Genomic DNA, 7,470 nt, shown 5'->3' on the forward strand with positions numbered 1-7,470 from the left:
GCTGTATGTCTAGATGTGTTTTTTACTTAATATTATTTCCTGATACTTTGTGCACATCATTATTTTGTCTTATTTTATCTTCTACTTTCATTTTAGGTTCAGGGGGTACATGTGCAGGCTTGTTAAATGAGTAAACTGTGTGTCGCTGAGGCTTGTTGTCTGGTGATCCCATCACCAAGGTAGCGAGCATAGTACCAGATAGATAGCCTTCCAACCCACATAGTGCTCCCACCTTTCCCTCTCAAGCAGTCCCCAGCGTCTACTGTTCCCATCTTGTGCCCATATGGATTCAGTGTTTAACTTCCACTTATAAGTGAGAACATGCAGTATTTGGTATTCCTGTGTTAGTTCACTTAGGATAATGGTCTCTAGCCGTATCCATGTTATGCATATACAGCATGGAATACTATGCAGCCATAAAAAAGAATGAAATCATTATCTTGTCTTTTGCCCAGACCCCAATGGCCACCAAGGTTTCTAACTTCAGAGAATATATACTCAGAGAATTTGTTTTAAAATCTGCAATGGTCAAAATGCATATTCCTTCATTTGTGCCCCAGTTGTAGAATAAAGGATATCTACTATCTTTGAAGTAAGTAAAGAATTGGAAGTATTAACTGCAGTTTTCACTTTTCTGAATATAGTTGATACCAGCCCTACTGCCCTCACCCCACTGCCCTGAAGAACCAATATTGATTTTTCCCTTGTGATTTTGTGGCTTTCAAGGAAGCATCTAGATCTTTTCTATAAAAAAATACCCACAGTACTCACCTTACTGGGAATTTCTTCAACAGTAGTCCAGATCTTGAGACCTTCAGAAATGTAGGAAATGAGGATTGTTTTGAATAGGGAAATCAGTCAGTAAAGCTCTCAGAAACTGAAATACAGGATGTTATAATCTCCTGAAATGCTAAGAAAATGAAGTATTTTCAAAGACAACAAGGGAAAATGGCCCTTCTTAGAGTCACTTGACCAGTGCTGGCTTCCTCATACTCTGCTTTGCCCTGGGGAGAGAGGAGTTGTGAAACAACGTGCAGACTCCTCCCACCCGTATTGTTTGCTTTCCATCCTGTTAGAGAAAATGAACAGTTTCTTTCCTGTAGGTATCTTAATCAAAGTAAAATTTATATCAAAGTTATATTTAAAATTTTTTTTCTTACAAATGTTGATATCTGAATGGAGTTCCAATCTTAGAACTTAGCCAGCAGGCTTACATGTGGGACATTAGGGACCTCTATTCCGATGAATGATTGTCAAATATGAGAGAAGCAAGGTGGTTTCTTCTCCCTCCTTTCCTGTGCGGTTGCAGGGGGAGATCTTGGTAGGAGCATCTATTGCTGCCAGTACTTTACTGCATCTCCTGCATGGGAGAATGTCTGCTATGAAATAGCAATTGGTTTAAATACTACCTGAAGCATTCACCCAGTTATTAATAGTTGACAAACCTAGGGCTTTCCAGATCAGAAAGTTATTATGAATATATAAATCCTTTCTCAAATATATATAAAGGAGTTTAACACTAGCTGTCCTCTTGACTATGACTAGGTTACTTTACCTCAATGATTACATTCATGATTACTCAGGTTTCCTTCATTATTCATGGAAAAACACAAGTGGATAGTGGGCTCACAACATGACAGCATCGAAGCCTTGAACATCCTGGAAAATGCACTGAACTTCTGGTAGAGCGAGAGTCCTGTTAAACCCTTTGCTCAGCAGTGTTTTTTCTGTTAAGGGCAGTGGGTGTCCTTCAGAGTACTATAACCCCAAGATGTCAAATAAACGACACCAACTGGCAGATGATGTTGTGTTAACCCAGCAGCAGATCTGCAAGCAGGATGTGGCCATGAGTGGAAAATGGGGCCCGAAATACAGCTGTAGGGGAGAAAACAAGTTTTTTTAAAATTTCCCTTTTTAGGTTATTAGTTGACACTCTCCTGAAAACAAACGTCAAATTAACAAAAGAAAAACAAGCAGTTTATTAATGTGTGCTCTACTCATCACAAGGGATAGGCCTCAGTTCAAAAGTATTTCTTTCTCCAGGCTGTGGCTTAGAAACCTTGCTTAAATAGTATTTCAATAAAGAGCCATACATTCTATACAGTGAAAAGCAAAGGAGAAAGCAGTTCCAGTCATTTAAAAGGTGGGAAAATGTGGGAAGGTAGTAAAATCTGTTCCCAGATTCCTCAGGTTCCTGGTGGCGCCTTCTCCGGGCTGAAAAGCAGGTGCTTTCTCCAGTAAATACGGATTTATGTCCTGCCATCAGGCAAATAGTGCCTGAGGCAGTATGTTCCCCTCCATTTTCTGTCTTTAACTTAACAGTCCTAAGTATTTTGAGAAGTATTTTTGGTTTCCTTCACAAATAATACAAATGATCTGAGGCCATCTATGGAACAGAAGAAAGCTGATCGCCTTAGTACAAACTAGGGTCATGGAAAGGATAGTTGATGTCTGGATTTGGAGCCATATGATAACTTTATCAAAGCAAAAGTAAGTTAAGAAAAAGCAAGGAGGATCTGGAAGGATGGCCATAAAAATACCTTCGAGTGTTCATGGTTTTCTTTTATAGGTTTACGTTGCTGTTAATGTAGAGACACTAAGTTGGTCTTAAGATAGTAGGTAGATAGTAGGTAGATAGTAGGTAGAGAGTGATATTAGGAAGGTCAGGTTACCCCAATTCAAAGGTCAGAGAGTAGAGGAAACTTGGTAGAAATTACCATGTTTCAGGACATTTTTGTTTCCCCTTTTTGGTAATCATTGCATGTAGAGTAATGCCTTTGGTTAGGACTCCAGCATACAACATACAAATTACTGTCACCAATGAAGACAATTCAGAACATTGCTCCATAATCCATACTGTGCAGATAAAATTGTAATAGATGAAGCAAAGAAATGCTTTAAAAATGTGCATTTGTACTGATTCTGAAGCAGTGGGCAATAATTTGCAATTTGTGCCATCACACAGAAAGCTCACTAATAGAACATACAAGAGCTCCTGATAAGGGGGAAAAAGTCTGGATGAACCTTCATGACTTTTTATCATCTGAAGTACTAATTCCCATGCTCATTCAAAGTCCTCAGGAAAAGTTCCCACCAGATTAATGTTCTAACCAAGATGTTAGTAAATTACTGCCTGTGGGACAATACTAACACACCATCCACTTCTGTAAGTAAAATTTTATTGAAACACAACTGTGATTATTCACTTATGCATTGTCAATATCTACTTCATGGTGCAATGAAGAGTTGACTAGCAACAGAGTCCATCCGGCTGCAGAATGTAAAGATTTTGCTGTATGGCTTATTATAGAAAACGTTTGTCAATCTGTACCCAGTCATCAGTCTAGGAGACGGCAGAAAGCCTCTAAGGAGAAAAGCAAAAGTAAGTAGGAGAGCAATGTTAAATCACGTTTAGCCTAAAGCTGCCTTCTTACATATTCTAAGTTCAGCCTAAAGGTTTCTCATACAGCGTGAATGATGGCCTAAATGGAAGCGTAAACAGACTGTAGTATACTCGTGTCAATCACCAAGTTTTGGCCAATCAAATGTGGCCAACTTGTTCAAACCGCGTTCAAATAAGGCAAACTCCGAGCTATAACCAATCCAGCTCTTTATCTCATGTCCATTTTCTGTATCTCACTTTTCTTTTTCTCTTCATAAATCTTCCACTATGTGGCTGTGCTGGAGTCTCTGAGCCTACTCTGGCTTGGGAGGCTGCCTGAATAACAAATCGTTCATTGCTCAGTTAAACTCTTTTAAACTTAATTCAGCTGAAGCTTTTCTCTTACACAATCACACCAAGAAACCACATTTGGGACTTTTAAAGTCCATTGTAAACCCATGGATAAAACCTTGTAATAATTTTTGTGATCTCAGAGAGGAAAATGGAAATGGAGAGTGTTAAAACCTTTCTCTAATTATCCCTAAGAGTCAGAACAAAACCCATTTGTTGAGAGCCTCAGTTAGCAAGATTGCTTTATGCATTCATGGCCGTCAGCCACCTCAATCAGGTGCCTTCTCCTTTTGTCTCTCAAGTAAATAGCTTTCTCTTTCTCAAGGAAGAGGGAAAGATGATTGAGTTTTAAATGTTGAACCAATCTTATATCCCTGAGATAAAACACTTTTAATGATGCATTATAATTTATCATATTGATAAGTATATTGGTAAGTATAATTTTTCAATATTTTAAAAGTGTTTTTGCATTTATTTTCATGTGAGAATTGGTTTTTGTTTAGTTTCTGTGTAATATCTTTAATTTTGGTGTGACAGCAAACTGGCATTTCTAAAACAGATTGTATAAACGTGGTAAACTTTTATCCTCAAATGTCTGATAGAATTCATAAAGTGTCTATTCCCAAAACTTTCACTACGGAAAGATTTTTGTTACAACTTCTCTTTCTCTAATAGATATAAAAATATTTAGTTGTTTTATTTCCTTACAAGACAGTTTTGGTAAGTTGTGTTTCACAGGATTTTTTTTCTAATACATTTTTGTTTTACAGGAATTATGTGAGTAAGTAAACTTATTTGCATAATATTTTTCATAATTTTTTATTACCATTTTAACATCTGTAGTGTCATCCCTTTCCATTCCTGATACTGGCCATTTATATTATCCTCCCTTATTTTTCTTGATTATTCTTGGTAGACTCTCTGAGGAGGATGCTCAGGGAAGTTCAAAGGCAAGAGGAGAGACAAAAAGGACAGTAAAAGATTCTGAAGCCTTTGGCACTGACATTTAGGACAAAAAGTAAATAACGTTTTAACAACTAGCCAGACTAACAAAAAATCTCATACTAAAGGTCTGTTTATTTCAGTTCCTATTACCTGATCATATATGTCTTCCTTTTGACAAAAAAAAAAAAGAAAGAAAGAAAAAGCAAGTTATGCTAAAGACAAGGAAAAACAGAGTCTCAAGAGTCAAAAGAACCATTAGAAGCAGACTCAGATATGATCCTCATGTGGAAATTTGCTGACAGGGAATCTAAAATTACTATGATTAATGTGTTAAGTGCTCTAATGGAAAAAGTAGACTGCATACAAGAACAGATGGGTAACATAAGCAGATAGAAGAAAACACTAAGAGATAAATCAAACAAAAATGTATGAAGTGAAACAATGGTAACAGAAATTGAAAATAATCAATAGACCAGACATAATCTAGAAAAGAATGTTACCTTGAAGATAGATCAATAGAAATTTCCAAAACTAAATGCAAAGGAAAAAAATATTAAGCCCTCCAGCCCACAGAATATCTAATAACTGTGGTGGGATATCTTAAGATGTAGCAAATACATAATTGAAAAGCCAGAAAGAAAGAAAGAAGGAAGCATAAAAAGTACTGACATGGTCTCTTTGTCTGGTGTGACACCTGAGGTTCTTGGTCACATGGCCACAGAGATCAAGGATGCAGACACACACAAAGGGTGAGGTTTAGAGCTGAATTTTAATAGACAAAAGAAGGAGAATAGCTCTCTGCTACAGAGAGGAGTCCCGGAAAAATGGTTGCTGATCTGCTGTGAAATGCAGAGATTTTTATAGATGAGCTAGTGGGGAGACGGTGTCTGATCTACACAGGGTGTGAAAAACTGGTTAGGACCAGCTGTGCCATCTGCATAGGGCCCGAATCTCTGGCTGCCCCTACCCCCATCTTTTATTATGCAGGTGGGTAGCTACTCCATGTTGCTTATTTCTTTCTTACTGTACACACGCTAACAAAAAAGGAAAGGTGGAACCCCATGGTGAACATGCCTGGTACCAGGTAGCCTTTTCTATCGGTGCAGCTGCCAGCATCCCCCCATGCAAGCTCCCAGCTTCCTTCTCTATGTTTGCAGTTCGATCTTTCAGGCTGCTCTTTATTAGAAAATAAGTGATTTTTGGGCTTCTTTTTGTTAGAAGGGAAGTTCTGCCAAGGACTCTTTTGCCTTCACTATCTGCCTAAGATAATTTCTTTCTATCTCCTGTATCAGTATTTGGAGAAATAATTGCCAAGAAATATTTAAAACCAGCCGGAGCCAAAACCTCAGATGCAGGAAGCTCAGATATTATCCACTGTGACAAATGCTGAAAAACAAATCATATCTGGACATTTTATATTTCAACTGCAGAAAAGTCAAAGAAAAATCTTGATCAAAGTCAGGAAAGTAAAATATTGTATTATATATAGAGAAACAATTCCAAGAATCACTGTGGAGTTTTTGTCAGAAACATTGGAGGCAATAAGAGAAAGAAGAATATAAAATGAAATGCTTAAATGTATTGAAAGAAAAAACATGGCAATCTAGAATTCTATATCTGGCAAAATTATTATTCAAAAGTGAAGGAGATCAGATCTACATGAAGAAAAGAAGACCATCAGAGAAGGCATAAATGCAAGTCAATTAAATTTTAAAAATTTTGATTTTGAATTGATTTAAAAGATAACTTTCTTTAAAGTAATAATAGTAATGATGTATTCAGTCATTATAGTATATAAATACAAGAAATGAGCCAGGGAAAAAATGGAGGAATGGGGATTTTCTGTTATATGGTATGTGTTGTATACATAAAGCAATACAGTAATATTTAAAGATAGATTTAGGTGAGTTAAAGCTATATTTTTGAAACTCTAAGCCAAACAATAAAACATTTTTTAAAAAGTATAATTCATATGTTGAGAAGAAAAGAAAAAAATCATTGCTCAGTTAAAACCATAAAAGGCAGAAAAAGAGGAGCAAAGAAACAAAGAACAAATGCAACAAATAGAACATAGTTGCAAAACTGTAGATATTAATCTAACTGTAGCAACTATAGAAGAGCTCTGATTTGTAGCAATTGCTGATTCCTGTGGTATAAATATCACCTCCTCTGCTGCCTTTATAATGCAAAATATTTGACAACCAGCAGAAAAATTCCTTAATACTTAATAATCTGTTTTTCCTAGTTTGGGAGGCTGAGGCGGGTGGATCACGAGGTCAGGAGTTCGATATCAGTCTGGCCAACATGGTGAAACCCCATCTCTAGTAAAAATACAAAAATTAGCCAGGTGTGGTGACAGGCGCCTGTAGTCCCAGCTACTCAGGAGGCTGAGGCAGGAAAATCACTTGAACCCAGGAGGTGGAGGTTGCAGTGAGTTGAGATTGCACCACTGCATTGCAGCCTGGGCAACAGAGCAAGACTCTGTCTCGAAATAATAATAATAATAAACATCATCATCATCATCTGTTTTTTCTAATTTCTAGCTGAGGAATGAGTGTGCTGCCTTCAATTCATCCTCTTATTGCATAAAATCTCCCAATTATGTACCTATTTTTTTCACAGTGAAACTTCCATTCCTCCCTTTATGAAAAAAGGTAGCTTACTATTTTACCATTCTGACCTCATTTTCCATACCCTTCTGCATATACCAAAGTTTCAGTTGTGTGGAACTATTTGTGTTATTTCACACTTTTGAGTATCTTGAGAAGTGTGAAAAGTTATTTCACACTTTT

General features: G+C 36.9%; 1 protein-coding gene across 2 annotated transcripts in view; it reads right to left on the bottom strand.

Moving 5' to 3' along the window:
* PYHIN1 (pyrin and HIN domain family member 1) overlaps positions 1-996 on the bottom strand; it is a 45,608-nt gene extending 44,612 nt beyond the window's left edge. The window contains exon 1 of one of the 2 annotated variants that reach the window (XM_525227.8): positions 772-996. The gene's annotated coding sequence lies outside the window, so the exon portion shown is untranslated. The remainder of the gene's footprint in view (positions 1-771) is intronic. The other variant, XM_016929962.3, reaches the window with a different exon arrangement.
* Between the last annotated feature and the right edge of the window lie 6,474 nt (positions 997-7,470).

This window comes from Pan troglodytes, chromosome 1, assembly GCF_028858775.2.
Source record: "Pan troglodytes isolate AG18354 chromosome 1, NHGRI_mPanTro3-v2.0_pri, whole genome shotgun sequence".
In the NCBI taxonomy this organism is placed as follows: Eukaryota; Metazoa; Chordata; class Mammalia; order Primates; family Hominidae; genus Pan; species Pan troglodytes.